We start from the raw sequence: 25,051 nt of genomic DNA, 5'->3' as shown, positions 1-25,051 counted from the left end.
GAATGGAAGAGCCATCATCCCTCCTGACCCCAGCATCAAGATTCTATATGGCGATTGAGATGGCGATTTTTTCTGATCGAAAGTTATCTTTTACTAAGAGTACAATACCCCCTCTTGGGCCTGTCAGTCTACCCTGCCTATAGAGAAAAATCCAGCCAAAGAAAAAAAACTTTTATTCAATCTGACCTTAATACGAGTTTTTCCGACTGCTTTTTAGTAAAAATAAATATATTTTTTAGACTGAAATAGCTCAAGTAATGTTCCGAATTTGAACTAAAGATGTGGGTACATAAGCAGCTTGAAGTCTTCGTATGTCCTATTTTGTGACATATCATAAAGGGATGCCAGAGCCACACTCGAAACGTGTCCTCGTTTCCCCCCTACAATTTGACATTAATATGCCCAACGATAACGCCAGGCTTAATTATTTACTATTATTATTTACGAAGAAGAGGCGACCGATGTGTTATGCCCGAAAAAAAAAACACTTATGTATTTACTCCTTAACTTCTGATTGAAATTGTGGGTAGGTATATCTGATTTTATGCCCTAAGTTATAAACATGATAACTTCTGTCAATGACTCACATTGACAAATCTCCAGAAGCTATACCACTGAGTTCTCATTTTGCGGCAACTCTACCATTCCATGAAGTAGATCTTTTGTTGTTGCACTTTTTCGTCTTCTACTTCCACTTCTTGTTCACCGCCAATCATTTCATTCTGTTAGCTATTTTCAACAGTTCCCTCGCTTGCTCGTTCGGTCGGTCGGTCGGTCGTTCATTTCGATTCAATAACAAAACAATGCGCAAAAATACAAAACAACAGCATAAAAAATCCAAAGCTGTATAATGACCTTCAGTCAGCGACGTCGACGGCGATGTTATTGGCATCTCCACAACGCGAGCGTTGCGTTCTAAGTCGTCGTTGTTGACGTCGCCATCGTCAACGCCGTCATCATCGTCGTCGTTGTGGTTGAGGTGGGAGAGAGAGTAAATGGTGGCAAGAGCAACAGCTCTTCTGTTCGGCTTAATGTTCGTTGTCGTCGTCGTGGTGGTATTCGTGACCAGTTGTTGTTTGTTTACTGACCAAATACATTGACAAAATTGAAAAATAAAATGAAAAAAAAAAAAACTACCAAAACAAAACAACTCCAATCCTGCGCCACGCCACGATTGCATTAAGAGTTTGTGCGAACCCACAATGAAATACGAAAAAGTTCAAGCATGGCGCAACCATAACGGTAATTTTATATCCCTCAGTGCAAACGGAGTTGTCGTTGTTTTTGTCGTCGTTGTCTTGTATAGTTGGACTTTGTTTTGATCCGTTCCGTTGACAAATCATGTTTACTACTTCGTCTTCGTTTGGATGTTGTTTGCTTGTGCCTGTGTGTGTGCCCATGTTTTTTCATGCCTGATTGCGGCATGTTTTTTCTTCTGTTTTGATGTTGTTGTTGCAGTTGTTGCCTCAACTTTTGTGCGAGACCAGGAATAAAAGATTTCGAGATGCAAATTAACGCATTTCAAATCAATTTAATTCACTTCATCTTCATTACCTTGCTGTCAGCCAAATAGACGGACAGACATACGGACATGCATGCCTCTCTGCTTTTGCTTCTTTGGCGTTACTGCCATAGCGAGGTTTAATGCGATATTTTACGTGATAAAAATAGAAAAGTTTGAACGACAATGAAGAACAACAACTTCAATTAATTCTGAATAGTAAGGACTATGACCTTTTGTTACGGATTGTGAAATTTTGTGTGTCGCAAACATTGCATGCATGCAGGTAGGTGTAGGGGTGAAAATATGTTTCCAGCTTACATTTTTTTCGGAAATCAGAAAATAACTCTCCACAAGTTTCTGATTCTGATGTCAAATTCGGAACGAACTCAGAAAAAAATTGTGTGAGGTTGCCCAAGATTCTGTTCTTTTTTTTTTTTTTTTTTTTTTTTTTTTTTGGGAAAATATCGGAAAGGTCTTTAAAGTTTCGTGACGATTTTGATAAGAATTCGCAAAAAAAGGAAAATTCGGAACGTTTTTGTTTGATACGAAATTTGCAAAATTTTCAGATGTTTGATCCGAATTTCCGAAAAAAATCGTGATGGCGGGTCTTCAAATAAATCGATGATCTTGAAAAAGTGGCAGATATGGCAAAATTGTTCAAATTGACGAATCTGCCAGAAAAAAATCCTGTGTGGTAACCTAGGGAAAACCCCTAAATTGTTGTACAGAAGGGCCGAGTCGGCTCTGAAACTTGCATACAACTGGGCCAGACCAAGAGGTCTCAATGTAAACCCGGTGAAGCAATCTTCCTGTATGAGACAATCAACATTTCTAATGAGGTTAAATATCTGGTCGTTATTCTAGATAGTAGCAAATAAAGCTCATAGATGCTTTACACATTTTTTGGAAAAATTTTGAACTTTTATGGAGGAGATAGGTGAGAAAATGCCCCAATTATTTAAACAGATAGTACATCTACTGAAAAAATATGAAATAATTACTTATTCCCAGTATTGCGGGATTAATTTCTAACATCATTTCTTATATTTTATGTGGAGAAGGTACCAGACATATTCCATATTTACATTACATCTATGGCGTATAAAAAATATTATTATCTTACCTTTTGTGAAGGGGGTATCTGGGCCGAATGGGCCGATGAATTCCATTTTCACACTGGAACTAATATCGATGAAGGTATTTCATTGGGGAAGTTAGAAAAAAAAAACACCAAATAAATATTTTTAATTCTACGACACTAAGCTTATTTAAAATGTTGACCTCTTGTGGGTGAGGTATCAGAAGGAGAGGGTCGAAAAATTTTATATTGTCATCAGATCTCGAGTTTAGTCAAATATTTTAATATACTTAGTTTCGCATGTTATAAGGGTTGTAAGTAGTCACAATGTTGACCTTTCGTGAGAGAGGTACCAGAAGGAGTGGTCCGATTTATCCCATCTTCACAGCGGATCTTGTGTTAGTATTTGAATAGAATCAGATGCTTATTTCTTCTAAGTCCTTCTAACCTTGATTCTCATGCCAAATTTCAAGATTTTATACCCTCAGTCATATGGCTAGAGAGGGTATATATCATTTGATACGGCTAAAATGTGCCGCATTGAAATAACGTTTTTAGGCCCTACGTCTATTTAAACCAAATCCCATTCAGGACATTTGGAGTCGATCTAGCGTTATCTGTCCTATCTGTCCGTATGTCTGGCTGGTGCGCACGATAACTCTCGAACAGAGTATCCGATTGTAATATTATTGTTAAACTTAGATCGAGTTCGAAGATGGGCAATATCTGTCCAGCCCTTCTGGTACCTCCCCCATAAAGGCCAACATTTTTCATAGAAAATAAGTAAACTTTTAGAACAAGAAAAGATTCTCCGATTTTTTTCAAACCTGGCAAATCCTAAAATTTGTATTAGTGCTAGGTCGTGGGCGAAAATCGACAATATTAGTCCACCCCACAAGTACCTCCCCCACAAATGGGTCAACATTTTGAATAATTAAAAATCCTATAAAATGTGAGCCCGAATGTCTTCAAATTACACACATCACAATATTTTTATTAAGCCAAGGTCTGGTGTGAAGATGAAATATATCGGCCCACTCCTTCTGGTACCTCCCCCACACAAGGTCGAAATTTTCAAAAAAAAAAAACAATTTTTTTTTGCACAGAAAGAGAAGCAATAATCCAGGTTTGCTCCAAAAATCCTAATATTTGCGTCAGTGCTAGGTCAGGTGTGAAAATGGATAATATCGGTCCACTCCATCAAGTACCTCCCCCACAAAGGGTAAACATTTTGAATAATTATAAGTCTTATAAAAGTCCTATAAAAATATTTTCATAAACCCGAGATCTGGTGTTAAGATGGAATATATCGGTCCAGTCCTTCTGGTATCTCCCCCACAAAAGGTCGAAATTTTTAATATCCATTGAGCTCATAAAACGCGAAATTAAAATCGGATTCCATTTAAACTTGGCTCATCTGAATATTTCTATCAACACAGGACCTGTTAAAAAACGGTAGAGATCGGACCATTCCTTATGTTACCTCCCCCACAAAGGGTCAAAGTCTTAAATAACCGAAATAAACATCAGGTTCTCTTTATATTTCACACATCCCATTATTTCCACTAAAAAAAGATCCGTTGTGAAGATGGGATATATCGGTCCACTCCTTCTGGTCCTCCCCCACAAAGGCTCAAAATTTTAAATATCCATGAAGCTCATAAAAAGCGAAATTGACATCCGATTCCATTCAAAACTTGGTACATCCTAATATTTCCATTAACACATTACAGTCCAAACTTAGCTCTTCGCAATATTTATATCATATTTATTTAGGTCCGATACGAAATGGCCAATATTGGCCCATTCCTTTGGAACCTACGACATAAGGGGTTAAATATTTGAATAATCATAACAGAAGTCAAAATATTTTTTAATAATCGAACATTTGCTGAGTTTATACATCTGTCGACAAAACCGACCGATACTTTTTTACTTGTTTTTCATCATCGGAACAAACAATAAAATAAGAAAATCGATGAACTGAGAAGAAATGGCTCATATTTTTCAGGTCATAGATTTTATAATCCCTACCATCTCCACTGGCCTACTACAGCTTGACGACCTTTTACAGGTCTTCTATAACGGGCATACCTTAAACATGTATTCTAATCAATGATATTTTCTAAAGATCTTCTGGACAGATCTCCATCTACAAGCCTTCTAAATCTAAATGGCCTTTTTTATAGTTATAGTCCATAACTTCTAGGGCTTCTGCTTGTCTTCTTTAGCGAGAACACATTAACCTAATCTTCCCAAGACCTTTTACCGCTATTTTACAGCTTAGAGGCTGATTGCAGCACCTCTATAGCAAGTAGATCATAGACTCCTTCTGCTATAACTAGAAGACCTTTCGATGGTCTCTAATATACAATGGAAACCTTTCGCAGGTCATCTTTAAAACAGTTTTCCAATGAAATTCAATAAACTTCCTCAAAAACACTGGCCTTGTGGGTTCCGAAGAATTGTTGTGGACGTTTGGTTTTGCTTTAGTTCATTCGCTGGCAGGTATTTACTTTTGTTCAATTTATTTGTTATTTTTTTTGTTCTTTGTTTGTTTACATTTCCAATGGGGGGACAGGTGATTCCCGCGCCACTCTGTCATGGCTCCTTCAAAGTTTTGTAGAATTTCACCACCCTACCCTTAGCTAGCTTCATGCCCAACCATTCTCAGTTGGAGAAAAATTTTGCGACTTTGATATTTAGAATTTATACAACAAGAGTCCATTTGTGTTTGACGAAGTGTATGTGTGTGTGTGTGTACGTTGTGGCCTTGTTGTTGTTTGCAACTTTGTTGTCTGTATGTATGCAAGTGTGTGTGTGTGTTGGTGTGCCGGTGTGTGCAAAAAGCTTTACTTTACTTTGTTGTATGGTATTTGTTAAGCGCGCGCATTTTGTTTGTTTAGCCATTACAATTGTTCTTCCATTGCTGTTGTTGTTGCTGTAGTTTTTTGTTGTTTGTTGATTTTTGTTTGGTTTGCATTGTCATCGCTTGTATCGTGTCGTTGCTGTTGTTATCATCGTTAGAATACTTTTGCTTTGCTGCCGCTGCTGTTGATGATGCCTTTGTTTCTTGTTCTTCTTCAGTTACGTTTCCTCGTTACTATTGCCGAGTCATTCTCATTGACGTTGTCTTCTTGTTTTTATTTATTTGCCCTCAAACATTTTTCAATTTCACCAGAGACCCCTTTGCTGCATAACAAACACTCACACACGCACACTCTCTCGGTTGGCGTCTTCCCATCCCCCATTACTGTAAGTAAACAACAGAACTACAACGACGACGACGACAAAGTTTTACTACGACGTCGTAGTTCCAACAACATCAACAACACTAAGATAACTCAAACAAACAAAACAAACCTCTCCCTACTCCACATGCCATCTCTTCGCAACAAAACCCCCCATTACAAATTTGCACCTCACAATCGGCCACTTTCACCCACCGTCTCTCCCACTCTCATGTGTTTAGTCATCGTGGTTTCAAGTCGTTATTATTGTGGGGCCAAGCATGCACATCGTCGTCTCTGCTGCAATTCGGTTATTATTGTCGTTGTCATTGTTGTTATTATTATTTTCTTCGTGTTATTATTGCTGGTGCTGCTGTTGTTGTTGTTGCTGTGTTTGTGGCAAACAAACATACCTTTGCATATTATTTTTCATTTCCGCTTTTTGTTGGTGGTGTTGTTGTTGCTGTCGTAGTTGTTGCTGCTCTGCTCTGTTGGTAAGGTATTTGAATTAGTTTTGTTTGTTTGTTTTGCTACAACAGTACAATGACAAATGAGTGCAAGTGCATGCAATTGTGGTGTGTGGTGGGCAAGTGGTGATGATGGTGGGTGGGTGGGTGTTTGGCTGTCGAGAACAATCAGTAAGTGAGAGAGAGTGGTTTGGGGAGGGAAGAGAGTTACAAAATACTACTACAATACAAAGATAATCGTAACAGCCAACAATAATTTCATTTGAAGGAAAACAAACTAAATAAGAACAACTAGTTTTTATTTCCTGATACAGTGTTGTAAGATTACAAACGGATAACCGGTTATCGATTATAGAAAATATTTATTAAAAGACTCTTAGATTAAAAAGAGTGGGATTTTTAAGAATATTTTTAGAAGGACCAAGAGACCAATAAAGAGACCTTTTAAGAATATTTTTCCCAAGGACCTAAAGACTAACAAATGTGGGTTTATTAAGAATTTTTTTTCAAAGGACCAATGAACGTGGATTTTTGAAGAATACAAAGGGCTAATATATCATTAAACGTGGATTTTTGAAGAATATTTTTCAAAGGACCAATGAATTTGGATTTTTTAAAAATATTTTTCAAAGGACCTAAAGACCAATAAACGTGGATTTTTAAGAATATTTTTTCAAAGAACCTAAAGAACAATAAGGACCAAAAGACCAATAAACATGGATTTTCGGGAATAGTTTTCAAATGACGTAAAGAGTAATAAACATTCATTTTTAAAGAATATTTTTCAAAGGATCAAAAGACCAATAAACTTGGATTTTTTAAGAATATTTTTCAAAAGACCAATAAACGTGGATTTTTTAAGAATATTTTTTCAAAGGACCAAAAGACCAATAAACGTGGATTTTTTAAGAATATTTTTTCAAAGGACCAAAAGACCAATAAACGTGGATTTTTTAAGAATATTTTTTCAAAGGACCAAAAGACCAATGAACGTGGATTTTTATAGAATATTTTTTCAAAGGATCAAAAGACAACAAACGTGGATTTTTTAAAGAATATTTTTTTCAGAGGACCAAAAGATCCTTGAACGTGGATTTTTTAATAATATTTTTTTCAGAGGACCAAAAGATCCTTGAACGTGGATTTTTTTAATAATATTTTTTTCAGAGGACCAAAAGATCCTTGAACGTGGATTTTTTAATAATATTTTTTTCAGAGGACCAAAAGGTCCTTGAACGTGGATTTTTTAATAATATTTTTTTCAGAGGACCAAAAGATCCTTGAACGTGGATTTTTTAATAATATTTTTTTCAGAGGACCAAAAGATCCTTGAACGTGGATTTTTTAATAATATTTTTTTCAGAGGACCAAAAGATCCTTGAACGTGGATTTTTTAATAATATTTTTTTCAGAGGACCAAAAGATCCTTGAACGTGGATTTTTTAATAATATTTTTTCAGAGGACCAAAAGATCCTTGAACGTGGATTTTTTAATAATATTTTTTTCAGAGGACCAAAAGATCCTTGAACGTGGATTTTTTAATAATATTTTTTTCAGAGGACCAAAAGATCCTTGAACGTGGATTTTTTAATAATATTTTTTTCAGAGGACCAAAAGATCCTTGAACGTGGATTTTTTAATAATATTTTTTTCAGAGGACCAAAAGATCCTTGAACGTGGATTTTTTAATAATATTTTTTTCAGAGGACCAAAAGATCCTTGAACGTGGATTTTTTAATAATATTTTTTCAGAGGACCAAAAGATCCTTGAACGTGGATTTTTTAATAATATTTTTTTCAGAGGACCAAAAGATCCTTGAACGTGGATTTTTTAATAATATTTTTTTCAGAGGACTAAAAGATCCTTAAACGTGGATTTTTTAGAATATTTTTTGAAACGTGGATTTTCAAGAATATTTTTTCAAAGGACCAAAATATCAATAAAAGTGGAGTTTTTAGAATATTTTTTCAAGGACCAAAATATCAATAAAAGTGGAGTTTTTAGAATATTTTTTCAAGGACCAAAATATCAATAGAAGTGGATTTTTTAGAATATTTTTTCGAACGTGGATTTTTCAAGAATATTTTTTCAAAGGACAAAAAAAATCAATAAAATTAAGTGGAATTTTTAGAATATTTTTTCTAACATGGATTTTTCAAGAATATTTTTTGAAGGAACCAAAAGATCAATAAGCTTGGATTTTTTAGGAATATTTTTGTCAATGGACCAAAAGATAATTAAACGAAGATTTTTAAAGAATATTTTTCAAAGGACCAAAAGCCAATAATAGTGGATTTTTTTAAGAATATTTTTTCAAAGGACCTAAGGACCAATAAACTTGGATTTTTAAGAATTGCTCACGTTGGTCCGATTTTTAGCATTTGTTCACGTTCCATTCATAATTTCCGTAAATGTTCGCATTGTAAGAGTAGTAGCATTAATGGTGATATTTTCAAGGTCCTCAGGAAAATACAAGGATTTAAAGGGATCTTAACTCGGATAGCTCCAAAAAAATTGAACAATAGGCGGTTACCTCCCGATATATACCTTCAAAACTCAGTTACAAATGTCTCATATTTTCAGCTCTAAATTCATTCATTTTTGTAATTTTTATTACCTTTTTACATTGCTCTCCTTTATCTCCAACCCTGTACCTACCTATATGCGTAATTATCATATACTCACAAACGGTGATATTTTTTTCTCTGCTATATATTAAATTTTATAATACCCACCGATTACTCAGATTAGTTTTTTTTATTAAAAAATAATTCTAATACGCACTTGTTTTTTGGTCTTGGCATAATGAAAAGAACAGAAAAATCGTCACACACAAACAAAGTGAAACAAAGAACCCCACCGAACCATTTTATATGAAATGCAAACACACATGTTTGTTTGTGTGTGAGTGTTTCTACACACTCGGACTGACAATGCAATTTCATAAAAGCAGAACAAAGCCATGTACAAGGAAGCTAAAAGCGAAGTGTGCAAATTTTGTGTAAAAATGAACTGCCACATTGTGAATAGTTTTTCGTGTGTGTATGTGTCTCGGCTTGTGGTTGGGACAATGGCAATTGTTGCTGGTGATGGATGATCAGTGATGCCAACATTATTTAAATATATTTGGACTTAGGTTATGATTTTTTAAATTGTTGACCCTCTATGGCGTAGCCTTCGAAGGAATGGACCAATACTGTTCATTTCGTATCGGACCTTAATGAGTATGATATAAATATTGGGACGTGAAAGGTTTAGACTATATCGACTACTTTCTTCACTTCACATCAGATAACTGATAATTTTTAGAAAATGTTAAAATGTGCGTGTGTTACCAGATATAATCGAAAATCGAACCTTTATACGAAATCATAAATTCCATATTCATCTCAGGTTTCTGGTTGAGAGAAATATTTAGATAAAGCAAGTTGTAAAGAATCGCTGACTAACATATAAGGGTATTGAAAATTGTGACCCTTTGTGGGTGAGGTACCAGAAGGGGTTCGCAGATATATATAATCTTCACAACAAATCTGGTGTTAGCGAAATTATTGTACGAGTGAAATTTGGAGAGAGTTGGATTCTTATTCTGCTCTCTTTGTTTTGTTTTTCAAAATCTTTAACCCTTTGTGGGGGAGGTACCAGAAGGAATGGTCCGATCTCGACCATATTTATAAAAGATCTTGTGTTAATGGAAGTATTGAAATGTGTCAAGTCTGAATGGAATCAGATGTTAATTACGCGTTTTATAAGCTTCATGCATATCCACAATTTTGACCATTTGTGCAAGAGGTACCTGAAGGAGTGGACCGATATATTCCATCCTCACACCAGACCTTGTTTTAATGAAACATTTTATAAGAGTTATAATTATTCAAAATGTTTACCCTTTGTGGGGGAGGTACCAGAAGCAATGGTGCGATCTGCACCATCTTTGAAACAGATATTGGGTTTGATAGAAATATTGAAATGTGCGAAATTTGAATGGAATCGGATGCTAATTTTGTGTTTCATGAGTTTCATGGATGGATATTCAAAAGTGTTGACCCGTTGTGGGGGAGGTACCAGAAGGAGTAGTCCGATATATCCCATCTTCCCACCGCATCTTGTGTTAATAATAATCTTAAGATGTATGAAATTTATAGACTATTGGGCTCTTATTTCATATATCATAAGAGTACTTAATGGAGTGGGCCTGTATTGGCCAGATTTTCATCTGACCTAGCATTGCCAAAAATATTTGGATTTAAAAAGTTTGCCCAAAATTGGATGCTCCTCTTTTGCTCTATAAGGTAAACTATTTTCTGTGAGGGAGGAACCGATATTTTCCATTTTTGAACTCGATCTAAGTTTGATAATAATATTTCAATGTACCAGGTGCTGGACCAAATCGGATACTCCTTTTGAGTGTTATTGTGGGCAGCACCCGTTCGAAAATATATTCTTTTTTGTTCCTTAAAGAAAGTTTTCTTTAAAAATGCAAGTTTATTGATCCTTTGCAAAAATATTCTTAAAAATGAGGTCTTTTGGTCCTTTGCAATTTTTTTCCAAAAAAAAAAAAAAAAAAAAATAATAATAATTTGAAAAAATATTTTTATTGTTCTTTTGGTCCTTTGAAAAAATGTTCTTAAAAAATCAACGTTTATTGGTCCTTTGAAAAATATTCTTAAAAATTCCATGTTTTTTGGACTTTCACCTTTATAAGTTTTTTGGAAATATGAAAAGTATCCAAGATTATTGGACTTTTAGTCCTTCGAAAAATATTCTTAAAAATTGTCGTTTGTTGTTCTTTAGTCCTTCGAAAAAATATTTCATAAAAACCCAGATTTAATGGTCTCTTGGTGCTTTAAAAAATGTTCTGAAAAAAAACATTTTCTTCAAAAAACCCACCTTTATTGGTCTTTTGAAAAAATATTCTTTTAAAAAATCCACGTTTGAAAAAATCTTCATAAAATTCTACGTTTATTGGTTTTTTGAAAAAAAATATTCTTTAAAAAAAATTGAAAAAAATTGACTTAAAAAATCCACTTTTATTGTTTTTTTTTTTCATTGTTGTCCAATGAAAAAATATATTTAAAAAGTCCACGTCTATTTGTACTTTGAAAAAATATTCTAAATATCCTTTGAAAAGATATTTTTAAAAAGTCCAAAAAATCTATTGGTCCCTTGAAAAAATATTGTTAAAAAATCTACGTTTACCGTCTTTTGGTGCTTTGAAAAAAAAAAATATTCTTAAAAAATTCACGTTTATTGTGTGTGTGTTTTTTTTTTTTTTTGATTTTAAAAAAATATTCTTAAAGAATTCACATTTCACACATTCAATTTTTTTTTTTAAATCCACGTTTATTAACCTTATAGCTTCTTTTAAAATATTCTAAAAAAATTCAATATTCATTATTGCCACGATCCTTAAAATAGTTCTTCAGAATTCCATCCTTATGCATACCGGATTTCACAAAACTATTCTATGTCTTTCAATTTGTTTTCGTCTAAAATAATATTTCTGCGCTTTTTCTGCCTCAAAGTTGTCATTACCGTTCCAATTCAAAAACAAATGTTTGTGAGTTTGTTTGTAACAACGGCAAACAACGAAACACACACTCGCACACACACCCAAACGGAGACGAAGAAAATAAATCAACAAATGCGTGAAATTACGACAAATTGCACTTTGGCCTGAGCGCGCGCTCTCAAAACGATGAAACAACAACATCGGCAGCAACAAAAAACAATTGCATGTCGAGGAAAAATACAAAATGCATTCAAATGTAAACACACATGCACACACACACTCGGTCGTTATACTCGCGCATTTGTAAACAGAAAAAAATAATCAAAACAAAAGTAACAAATTCAGTAGTGACTGAACAACAGATAGGACTACAGTGGGGTCAGATCGTTTAAATTCTAAAAACTATTGAAGATATCATTTAATTTTTACGACTTCGTACGAGTATCAGGAAGGAAATTTAGCGATGTAAAAATTTGGAGATCTCAAAGAAACCTACATTATTTCACAAGATTACCTTGATAATTATACCATGATTATACCCATATTTTAGAGGGCCATGTTTTTTTATACCCTCCACCATACATAGTATGGAGGGTGTATTAAGCTCGTCATTCCGTTTGTTAATCATCGAAATAATAATTTTAGATATAACAAATTAAATAAATTCTTGATCAGCGTAAAATTCTAAGACGATTTAGCCCTATCCGTCCGTCTGTTGTAATCACTAGAGTCAAAACGAGTAAAGATAGGAAGCTAACATTTTCCACAGATCAGTATTTTGTCTGTAGGCAGATAAAGTTCAAAGATGGGCTATATTGGTCCACGATATCGTATAGCCCCATATAACGGTACCCCCTGAAATTCGTTATTTTGATGATTGTAGCCAAATTTTTCAATGAAATTGTCTGAAAATCCACACAAGTAGTTCTTTTTAAGCATTTTACCCCCCTGGAAGAGAATTGTCTATATAGGTCCAGGATATCGTATAGCCCACATATAACGGTACCTATACCCTATATTCGGTATTTTGATGCCTTTGGCTACATATTTCAATGAAATTATCTGAAAATCCACAAAAGGAGTTCCTTCTGAGTTCTTTACCCCCTGGAAGAGAATTGTCTATATAGGTCCACGGAATCGTATAGCCCCCATACTACGGTACCCCCCGATATTTGATATTTTGACGATTTTAGGGATATTATTCACCGGAGTTGTTTCTAATTTCGTATTTGGAGTTCGTAATGGGAGTTACAGTCTAGGCCAGAACATTTTCTATGCAGGTCCACATCTTCGTATAGCTCCCATATAACGGTACCTCCCGATATTCGGTATTTTGATGGTTTTAGCGACACTATTCACCAGAGTTGGTTCAAATTTCTTATTTAGACTTCGAAATGGGAACTACAGTCTAGGCCAGAAAATTTTCTATGCAGCGCCAGGTCTTCGTATACGTCCCATATATCAGTACCTCCCTATATTCGGTATTTTGATGATTTTAGCGATACTATTCACCGAAATTGTTTCAAATTTGGTATTTGACGTTTCTAATAGGTATTACAGCCTGTGCCAGAAAATTGGCTATGCTGGTCCACGCCTTCGTATAGCCCCCATATAACGGTACCTCCCTATATTCGGTATTTTGATGGTTTTAGCGACATTATTTACCAGAATTATTTCAAATTTGGAATTTGAAGTTCGTAATGGATACTACAGCCTGTGACAGAAAATTGTTCTTGCAGGTCCACGTCTTCGTATAGCCCCCACATAATTGTACCTCCCGATATTCGATATTTTAATAATTTTACCGACACTATTCACCGATATTGTTTCAAATTTCGTATTTGAAGTTCCTAATAGGTACTACAGCCTGTGCCAGAAAATTGTCTATGCAGGTCCAGGTCTTCGTATAGCCCCCATATAATGGTACCTCCCGATATTCGGTATTTTGATGATTTTAGCGACATTGTTTACCGGAATTATTTCAAATTTGGTATTTAGAGTTCGTTATGGATATTATAGCCTAAGACAGAAAATTGTCTGTACAGGTTCACGCCTTCGTATAGCCCCCATATAACGGTACCTCCCGGTATTGGGTCCTTTAATGATTTTAGTGACATTATTAACCGGAGTTGTTTCAAATTTGGTATTTGAAGTTCGTATTGGATACTACAGCCTAAGACAGAAAATTGTCTATGTAGATCCAGGTCGTCGCATAGACCCCACATATCAGCAACTCCCTATATTCGGTATTTTGACGATTTAAGGTACAATATTCACCGAAATTGTTTCAAATTTCGTATTTGAAGTTCGTAATGGATACTACAACCTAAGACAGAAAATTGTCTGTGAAGGTCCAAGTCTTCGTATAGCTCTTTGATATCGGTACCTCTCTATATCAAGCATTTTGAGGATTTTAGCTACACTATTCTCCGGAATTGTTTCCAGCTTCGTATTTGAATATTGTAATGGTTTACGACAAAAGTTACCTATGCAGGTCCACGTCTTCGTATATACCTCAATATAACGGTTATATTCGGTATTTTTAAGATTTTAACGGATTTTTTTTAGGTTTTTTTTTTGAAAATTTCCAAATTTGTTCCAAGTGGTGGAGGTTATTCAAAGTACGGTCCTGCCGAACTTACTGCTTTTGCATTATTTATTCGGTTTCTAGTCCATAGGGCCAAGGACGGTTCCAAAAACGTATATACATAACTACTCTATACTCTTATAGCCTCAAATAGCTGTTACACCTAATATTCGGAGTTTTTAAAATCTAAACGGCTATTTTTTTCCATTTTCCAATTTCCTTTCAATTGGTGTAGGGTATTTTAATACCCACATGGCCGAACTTAGCTGCCTTTGGACCAGTTTAAATTATATTTTTTCCAATTTAAATTTTGAATTGAATTTTTCCGCATTTTCTTTCACACCACTGTGCCCTCGAAGCTAATGTGCTTCCAAACATGTGATTCCTGTATTGAATGGGTGTTGAATGCTTGCTAGTAAAAAGAGTGAGTAAGTGTCACACCATGGCGAGGGGTTTTCGGGGGGCAGTAGTGACAGTGTAAAGTTTATTTTCTTCCCGGTTATTCTGACTTAACGTCGCCGGCATTGTTTTGTATTGCCGCAATGATTTGACTTTAAGTGTGGGTACATACATGCACTCGCTATTTTACAAAATGTGAAGTATAAATTTGAATAACACTGTGTGACAAAATTCAGTTTTTTTTTTTTTTTCAAGGATTACGGGGGAAATCCATTGGATTACATATAACGGGTCCTCCAGATATTCGGTATTTTGATTGTTTTTGTCACATTTTTTCACGGATTTGTTTAAAAATTGGAATTAGTTGGTCATAATAGGTTCTAGCTCCGTTAGCGAAACATTGTATGTATTGGTCTTCGTTTTTGTATAGCCCTATATAGCTGCACCTCCCGATATTCGGTATTTTGATTATTTTTGCCACATTTTCGCAGGATATGTCTAAAAATTGGTATTTATGGGTCATAATTGGTTCTAATGTTTCCATTACCCTAAGGTGCAGGGTATTAAAAGTTCGGCCCGGCCGAACTTAATGTTAACCTAAATAGAGGGTGCAAGTTCCCCCCTCGGCAATACTTTTGGAAATTTTCAGATTAAGATTCCTTGGAATCCGTGTATTTTAGGTAAATAGTGTCTTCGGCAATATTGGAGATGGGAATGCGAGGATTATTCCGGTCCATAATTTTAACCCTCAAGCGGGCCAAAAAGGTAGTCTTTTTCGTCCATTTTTCATATATATAATATGAGACGGCCAAAACGTGCCAAATCCGATTCAGGACATTTGGAGTTGATCTAGCATTGCCCGCCCGTCTGTCTCCCTTGTTGGTGCACACGATAACTTTCGAAAAGAGCATCCGATTTGGCCCAACCTTGGTAAATCGTAATATTATTGTCAAACTTAGATCGACTTCGGAGATGGGCAATATCGGTCCTCTCCTTCTGGTAAATCCCCCACCAAGGATCAAAATTTTCAATGATTTAACTCTCATAAAATTTGATGTAAGAGTCCGATTGTCTTCGGATTTCACACATCCCATTATTTCTACTAACACAATATCTGGCGTGAAGATGGAATATATCGGCGCACTCCTTCTGGTAAATCCACCACAAAATACCAACATTTTCAAAGAAAATAATTTACTGCACAGAAAGAGAAAGGATAATTCAATTTTCCAACAACTTTACAAATTCACATCAGTGCTAGGTCAGTTGGGAAAATGGACAATATCGGTCCATTTCATCAAACATCTCCTTCACAAAGGTTCAAAATTTTGAAAAATTATACCTCTTATAAAAAGTGATTTAAGAGTCCGATTGTCTTCAAATTACACACATCAGAATATTTTTATTAACCAAAGGTCTTGTGCGAACATGGGCAATATCGGTCCACTCCTTCAGGTACCTCCCCCACAAATTGTCAAATTTTTTAAATATTCATGAACCTCATAAAACTCGAAAATAACATCCTATTCCATTCAGAATTGGCACATTTTGATATTTCTATCAACACAAGATCTGTTGTAAAGATGGTAGAGATTGGACCATTCCTTCTGGTATCTCCCCCACGAAGGGTCAAAGTTTAGAATAACAAAAACGATCACAAAATCCAAACTAATCATCCGGATCTCTTCATATTTCAAATATCCCATTATTACTACTAAATTAATATCTGGTGTGAAGATGGAATATATTTGTCCACTCCTTCAGGTACCTCCCCCACAAAGGGTCAAACTTTTGAATATTCATGAAGCTCATAAAACACGAAATTAATATCCGATTCCATTCGGACGAGAAACATCTCAATATTTCCATCAACACAAGATCTGTTATAAAGATGGTCGAGATCGGACTATTCCTTCTGGTATCTCCCCCACGAAGGGTCAAAGTTTAGAATAACCAAAATTATAATAAAATCCGAAATAATCATCAGGATCTCTTCATATTTCACACATCTCATTATTTCTACTAACATAAGATCTGCTGTGAAAATGGAATATATCGGTCCAATACTTCTGGTACCTCCGCCACAAAGGGACAAAATTCTGAATATCCATGAAGCTCATAAAACACGAAATTAGCTACCGATTCCATTCAGACTTGGTACATCTCAATATTATAAAGATGATCAAGATCGGACCATTCCTTCTGATACCTCCTTAGCAAAGGGTCAAAGTTTTAAATAAGCAAAACCATCCGAAATAAGCATCCGGCTCTATTCAAATTTCACTCATCCCATTATTTCTACTGACACAAGATATACTGTGAAGATGGTGTATATCGGTTAACTCATTCTGGTACGTCCCACACAAAGGGTCAGAATTTGGAATATAAATGAAGCCTATAAAAGGCGAAAACAACATTCGATTTCAATCAGACTTAAAACATCTCAATATTTCCATCAACACAAGATCTGTGGTAAAGATGGTCGAGATCGGACCATTCCGTCTGGTATCTCCCCACAAAGGGTAAAAGTTCGGAATAACAAAAAATATCACAAAATCCGAAATAATCATCCGGATCTCTTCATATTTCACACAGACAAATATTTTTTCTTAAATAAGATCTCTTGCGAAGATGATATATATCTGCGAACCCCTTCCGGTATCTCGCCCACAAATGGTCACAATCATTGAAAGATTGCATCAGTCAAATCTTGCGAAACAAGTCAGCGATCCTTTACAACTTGATATATCTAAATATTTCTCTGAACCAGAAACCTGATATGAGGCCGGCAGATTTAAGAGCGGACATTTTGTGGGCACTTTTAAGACTTTTTTTCATAGAGTCATAATTACGAGCATCAATTATTTAGAGAATCATTCGAAATCAATAACAATTTTCTGTCCAAAATACTTTCCAAACTCTTCATCTCACACCAAGTATTTCCACACAGTTTCCCTCCCACCATTTGTAGGATGGGTGGGTGTTGTCTTCGATATAGCACAGACACACAAATAGCCAAAAATAACCAAATCAACAATTCATTTATGCCCACTATTGCTGTGAGAGAGGGAGAGGAAGAGTAATTCCAAATTAAGAGAATACCCAACAACTCCCCATTGTCTCCCATTTCTTTTGTGGCGGCATAGAGTTTGAGTGAGAAGATGGGGGAAAAAAGGTAAACAAAGTTGTTGCTTATTACTCATTCTTTTTGTCGCAAACAATTACAAGGAACTGCAGAACATTGACAAACAAGTTGGAGAACAATAACAACTCATACCAACAGCCCCAACTTAGCTTTAGCTCGAGAAAAACATTTCACACTAATCATATTAATGATGACGTTGATGTGTTGGTGTGTTCGTTTTGTTTTTTGTTGTTTGCCTTTTTTCGGTCTTCAATGTCATCGACCATGGCTGTGATAATGCGTTTGATGATTAGTGTTGATAGTGATGATGAGGGCGACAATTAAGAGCAAAAATAGTGATTCTGAAAATTCTATGAGGCCAAAATAGAGCAGTGGTGAGGTAGGTTGTGAATATTTTATGTCCCTTTCAATTGGGAAAAAATCGTCGGATTATGAAGATTGTTTTTTAAAAATTATTTAAAACTGCAATTCATTCACAAATTCTAAAAACTATATAAGATTTAAAAAACTCTTAAAAATTTAAAAAAAAAATCAAAATTTTTGAAAAATTCTAAGAAAATCCAAGATATTGAAGACTTCTATAAAATCCATGTTTTTGAAAAAAAAAATACGAAAAAGATCAAAGTTTTTGAAAAAAGGCTAATAACTTTGAATAACTTGAAAAAAAAATCAAATTTTTAAACACTTCTAAAAATCAAGTTTTTGGAAAATTCTAAAAAAAATCCTTGGCTTTGAAAAATTGTAAAGAAATCCACGGCTTTAAATATTAAATAAATCCTTAAAAATCCACGCCTATTGACCTCAGGATGTTTTTTAAAAAATCCTTAAAAATCCACGCCTATTGACCTCAGGATGTTTTTTAAAAAATCCTTAAAAATCTACGCCTATTGACCTCAGGATGTTTTTTAAAAAATCCTTAAAAAATCCACGCCTATTGACCTCAGGATGTTGTTTAGAAAATCTTAAAAAATCCACGCCTATTTACCTCAGGATGTTGTTTAGAAAATCCTTAAAAAATCCACGCCTATTGACCTCAGGATGTTGTTTAGAAAATCCTTAAAAAATCCACGCCTATTGACCTCAGGATGTTGTTTAGAAAATCCTTAAAAAATCCACGCCTATTGACCTCAGGATGTTGTTCAGAAAATCCTTTTAAAATCCACGCTTATTGACCTCATGGTGTTGTTTAGAAAACCCCTAAAAACTCCACGCCTATTGACATCAGGATGTTGTTTAGAAAATCGTTAAAAAATGCACGCTTATTGACCTCAGAATGTTGTTTAAAAAATCCACGCCTATTTACCTCAGGATGTTGTTTAGAAAATCCTTAAAAAATCCAAGCCTATTGACCTCAGAATGTTGTTTAGAAAATCCCTAAAAAAATCCACGCCTATTGACCTCAGGATGTTGTTTAGAAAATCCTTAAAAAATCCACGCCTATTGAGCTCAGGATGTTGTTTAGAAAATCCTTAAAAAATCCACGCCTATTGAGCTCAGGATGTTGTTTAGAAAATCCTTAAAAAATCCACGCCTATTGAGCTCAGGATGTTGTTTAGAAAATCCTTAAAAAATCCACGCCTATTGAGCTCAGGATGTTGTTTAGAAAATCCTTAAAAAATCCACGCCTATTGAGCTCAGGATGTTGTTTAGAAAATCCTTAAAAAATCCACGCCTATTGAGCTCAGGATGTTGTTTAGAAAATCCTTAAAAAATCCACGCCTATTGAGCTCAGGATGTTGTTTAGAAAATCCTTAAAAAATCCACGCCTATTGAGCTCAGGATGTTGTTTAGAAAATCCTTAAAAAATCCACGCCTATTGAGCTCAGGATGTTGTTTAGAAAATCCTTAAAAAATCCACGCCTATTGAGCTCAGGATGTTGTTTAGAAAATCCTTAAAAAATCCACGCCTATTGAGCTCAGGATGTTGTTTAGAAAATCCTTAAAAAATCCACGCCTATTGAGCTCAGGATGTTGTTTAGAAAATCCTTAAAAAATCCACGCCTATTGAGCTCAGGATGTTGTTTAGAAAATCCTTAAAAAATCCACGCCTATTGAGCTCAGGATGTTGTTTAGAAAATCCTTAAAAAATCCACGCCTATTGAGCTCAGGATGTTGTTTAGAAAATCCTTAAAAAATCCACGCCTATTGAGCTCAGGATGTTGTTTAGAAAATCCTTAAAAAATCCACGCCTATTGAGCTCAGGATGTTGTTTAGAAAATCCTTAAAAAATCCACGCCTATTGAGCTCAGGATGTTGTTTAGAAAATCCTTAAAAAATCCACGCCTATTGAGCTCAGGATGTTGTTTAGAAAATCCTTAAAAAATCCACGCCTATTGAGCTCAGGATGTTGTTTAGAAAATCCTTAAAAAATCCACGCCTATTGAGCTCAGGATGTTGTTTAGAAAATCCTTAAAAAATCCACGCCTATTGAGCTCAGGATGTTGTTTAGAAAATCCTTAAAAAATCCACGCCTATTGAGCTCAGGATGTTGTTTAGAAAATCCTTAAAAAATCCACGCCTATTGAGCTCAGGATGTTGTTTAGAAAATCCTTAAAAAATCCACGCCTATTGAGCTCAGGATGTTGTTTAGAAAATCCTTAAAAAATCCACGCCTATTGAGCTCAGGATGTTGTTTAGAAAATCCTTAAAAAATCCACGCCTATTGAGCTCAGGATGTTGTTTAGAAAATCCTTAAAAAATCCACGCCTATTGAGCTCAGGATGTTGTTTAGAAAATCCTTAAAAAATCCACGCCTATTGAGCTCAGGATGTTGTTTAGAAAATCCTTAAAAAATCCACGCCTATTGAGCTCAGGATGTTGTTTAGAAAATCCTTAAAAAATCCACGCCTATTGAGCTCAGGATGTTGTTTAGAAAATCCTTAAAAAATCCACGCCTATTGAGCTCAGGATGTTGTTTAGAAAATCCTTAAAAAATCCACGCCTATTGAGCTCAGGATGTTGTTTAGAAAATCCTTAAAAAATCCACGCCTATTGAGCTCAGGATGTTGTTTAGAAAATCCTTAAAAAATCCACGCCTATTGAGCTCAGGATGTTGTTTAGAAAATCCTTAAAAAATCCACGCCTATTGAGCTCAGGATGTTGTTTAGAAAATCCTTAAAAAATCCACGCCTATTGAGCTCAGGATGTTGTTTAGAAAATCCTTAAAAAATCCACGCCTATTGAGCTCAGGATGTTGTTTAGAAAATCCTTAAAAAATCCACGCCTATTGAGCTCAGGATGTTGTTTAGAAAATCCTTAAAAAATCCACGCCTATTGAGCTCAGGATGTTGTTTAGAAAATCCTTAAAAAATCCACGCCTATTGAGCTCAGGATGTTGTTTAGAAAATCCTTAAAAAATCCACGCCTATTGAGCTCAGGATGTTGTTTAGAAAATCCTTAAAAAATCCACGCCTATTGAGCTCAGGATGTTGTTTAGAAAATCCTTAAAAAATCCACGCCTATTGAGCTCAGGATGTTGTTTAGAAAATCCTTAAAAAATCCACGCCTATTGAGCTCAGGATGTTGTTTAGAAAATCCTTAAAAAATCCACGCCTATTGAGCTCAGGATGTTGTTTAGAAAATCCTTAAAAAATCCACGCCTATTGAGCTCAGGATGTTGTTTAGAAAATCCTTAAAAAATCCACGCCTATTGAGCTCAGGATGTTGTTTAGAAAATCCTTAAAAAATCCACGCCTATTGAGCTCAGGATGTTGTTTAGAAAATCCTTAAAAAATCCACGCCTATTGAGCTCAGGATGTTGTTTAGAAAATCCTTAAAAAATCCACGCCTATTGAGCTCAGGATGTTGTTTAGAAAATCCTTAAAAAATCCACGCCTATTGAGCTCAGGATGTTGTTTAGAAAATCCTTAAAAAATCCACGCCTATTGAGCTCAGGATGTTGTTTAGAAAATCCTTAAAAAATCCACGCCTATTGTTCTTTGAAAAATTCTTAAAAAATCCACGCCCATTGGTCTTTGAAAAATTTTTTAAAAATCCACGCCTATTGGTCTTTGAAATTTTTTTTTAAAAATCCACGCCTATTGGTTGTTGAAAAATTTAAAAAAAAAAACTACGCCAAATTTTTAAAAAATCCACGCCGTCTGGTCTTTGAAATTTTTTTAAAAATCCACGCCTATTGGTCTTTGAAAAATTAAAAAAAAAATCCACGCCAAATTTTTAAAAAATTCACGCCTTCTTGTCTTTGAAATTTTTTTTAAAAATCCAAGCCTATTGGTCGTTGAAAAATTTAAAAAAAATCCACGCCAAATTTAAAAAAAATCCACGCCAAATTTAAAAAAAATCCACGCCAAATTTAAAAAAAATCCACGCCTTCTGGTCTTTGAAATTTTTTTTAAAAATCCACGCCTATTGGTCTTTGAAAATTTTTAAAAAAATCCACGCCAAATTTAAAAAAAATCCACGCCTTCTGGTCTTTGAAAATTTTTAAAAAAATCCACGCCAAATTTAAAAAAAATCCACGCCTTCTGGTCTTTGAAAATTTTTAAAAAAATCCACGCAAATTTAAAAAAAATCCACGCCTTCTGGTCTTTGAAAAATTTTTTAAAAATCCACGCCTATTGGTCTTTGAAAATTTTTTTAAAAATCCACGCCTATTGGTTTTTGAAAAATTTAAAAAAAAAACTACGCCAAATTTTTAAAAAATCCACGGCTTCTGGTCTTTGAAATTTTTTTAAAAATCCACGCCTATTGGTCTTTGAAAATTTTAAAAAAAAAATCCACGCCAAATTTTTAAAAAATTCACGCCTTCTTGTCTTTGAAATTTTTTTTAAAAATCCAAGCCTATTGGTCGTTGAAAAATTTTAAAAAAATCCACGCCAAATTTAAAAAAAAATCCACGCCTTCTGGTCTTTGAAATTTTTTTTAAAAATCCACGCCTGTTGGTCTTTGAAAAAAATTTTAAAAATCCACGCCTGTTGGTCTTTGAAAAAAATTTTAAAAATCCACGCCTATTGGTCTTTGAAAAAAATTTTAAAAATCCACACCTGTTGGTCTTTGAAAAAAATTTTAAAAATCCACGCCTGTTGATCTTTAAAAAAAATTTTAAAAATCCACGCCTATTGGTCTTTGAAAAATTCTTAAAAAATCCACGCCAAATTTTTTAAAAATCCACGCCTGTTGGTCTTTAAAAAAATTTTAAAAATCCACGCCTGTTGTTCTTTGAAGAATTCTTAAAAATCCACGCCTATTGTTCTTTGAAAAATTCTTAAAAAATCCACGCCTAATGAAAAATTCTTAAAAAATCCACTCCTATTGACCTCAGGTTGATGTTTGAAAAATCCTTATGCCTTTTGGGTCTCGAATTTTTCGAAGCCATGTTGGGTTGTCATCCAACCCCAACCTTACATGTGCTCCATTATGGCGGGGGCCTTTAAAAATGCCCACAACCGGAAGAGCCTTGGGGGCAAATATCAATTGTTCTGCCAATATTTACCTGTGTGTGACGTTTGCGAAACACGCACACACACACACACTAAACATAAAATGACAAATAGTGTTTAAATATTTGTTCACCTCATGCGGATATGGGTACACGTGTACCAGATAATGTTCCAACATTTCGATGTTGCGATGTTCGTGTGTGTTTGAAAACAAAATATGGCCAAAACTTTAAAACAAACATCCACACATATCGACGTCATTCGGACTTGTTCTAGATACATACATACCACCCATCCGGCAACTATTTTTATAAACGTCATAAATAAATAATGAGATAACTGTTAATATTTAACCGGATTACCATTCGTCCGACACGAACCGCCCCCTTTCTGATATTCACCAAGGCCCCTCCCCCTTGTTTTGTTGGTGGAGCCTCGTGTTTTGATCATGAATTCGGTAAACTTGTTAATACGTCACTGCTGGTTGTTTTGAATATTTTTCGTTGTTGTTTTTTTTTTCGTTTTCATTTTTTGTTGCTTTCTGCAATTCCGCTTCTCACTTTATTTGTTTGTTTCCAAAATACGCAAAAACATTTGGGTGTGTGCGTGCGAATTTAATAGTGGCCGTGCTGGCAGTGTTGTTGAGCAGCAGCAGCGGCAACAGCCAGCAATGAAGACGACCAATCTCCATGTTTTTGTTGTTGTTTTTGGATGTCGATGAAATCTACAAAAAAATCCCCTTTGCCGGAGAAGGCCTCTCATGCCAGCCATGTGGTTCTGCCAGTAGCTCTACCTTCCTATACGACAAAGTGGCTGACTGACTAAGCAAACGCTTGGTTGGCTCACTCGCTCGATGGCTAGCTGGCTGACTGACTGACGCTTGTTTGTTTGTTCGTACCAAACACTTATTATTATGAGGGGTATGAGGATGATGATGATTATTGTTATTGTTGTCAGATATGACGAGGTGACTGACTGACTTACTCACTTGGCATGAATGACGCTAAGATGTTATTATGTATGTCGTCGCTGGAACTGTTGCCGAATACTGCCATTGTTGTTGTCGATTCGGTTATTTTGCTAATCAAAAAAAAAAAAATATTTCGATGGCGACAGTGGCCAGAGCACCATAATTATTATCATAATCATCATCACCTCAATTATCATCATTATCACCTTCATCATCATACACACACACATATTTTTTTTATTGTTTTTTATTTCTTTAATTCCTTTCAAGTGTTGTGGTTGTTGTTCTTGCTATCTATCTTCGACGAAAAGAAGGCATTTGGATTATTGTTATTTTCGCAAAAACATAAAACACCAGAAACAAGAACAACAACCACAACCACTGCGACTCCAATGAAATAAACAAAACAACTTGCTACGAGAAAAAACGTAAACAACTTTGCCAGAGGGCACACCAACAACAATCACAACAACAACGGCAACGACAGCAGCAACAGTGCTCCAATATTTAAGCATCTCGCCATCTCAGCAACAAAACAAAACTACACCTCTCCACAACATAATGAGCAGCAGCTCTACAGTAAAAAGCAACCACCTTGCTCTTAAAACTCCCCCTCAAACAGCAACAATTGCCAAACTCTCATTCAGTGGTGACACTCACTCACTCCCTTTTACTCTCCCACCAATGAAAAACAATGTAAATTTGTCAAAAACCGGTCATAAAAAATTGTTTATCACCAAATAATGATAATGATTATT

At 35.0% G+C, this 25,051-nt stretch overlaps 1 protein-coding gene across 1 annotated transcript in view; it reads left to right on the top strand.

Moving 5' to 3' along the window:
* LOC105262174 (uncharacterized transmembrane protein DDB_G0289901) overlaps positions 1–25,051 on the top strand; it is a 151,678-nt gene that overhangs the window by 8,904 nt on the left and 117,723 nt on the right. The window lies entirely within an intron of this gene.

The sequence above is a fragment of the Musca domestica genome, unplaced genomic scaffold (assembly GCF_030504385.1).
Source record: "Musca domestica strain aabys unplaced genomic scaffold, Musca_domestica.polishedcontigs.V.1.1 34, whole genome shotgun sequence".
Classification (NCBI taxonomy): domain Eukaryota; kingdom Metazoa; phylum Arthropoda; class Insecta; order Diptera; family Muscidae; genus Musca; species Musca domestica.
The sequence above is the reverse complement of the archived record's forward strand: the minus strand, read 5'-3'. Positions and strand labels throughout refer to the sequence as shown.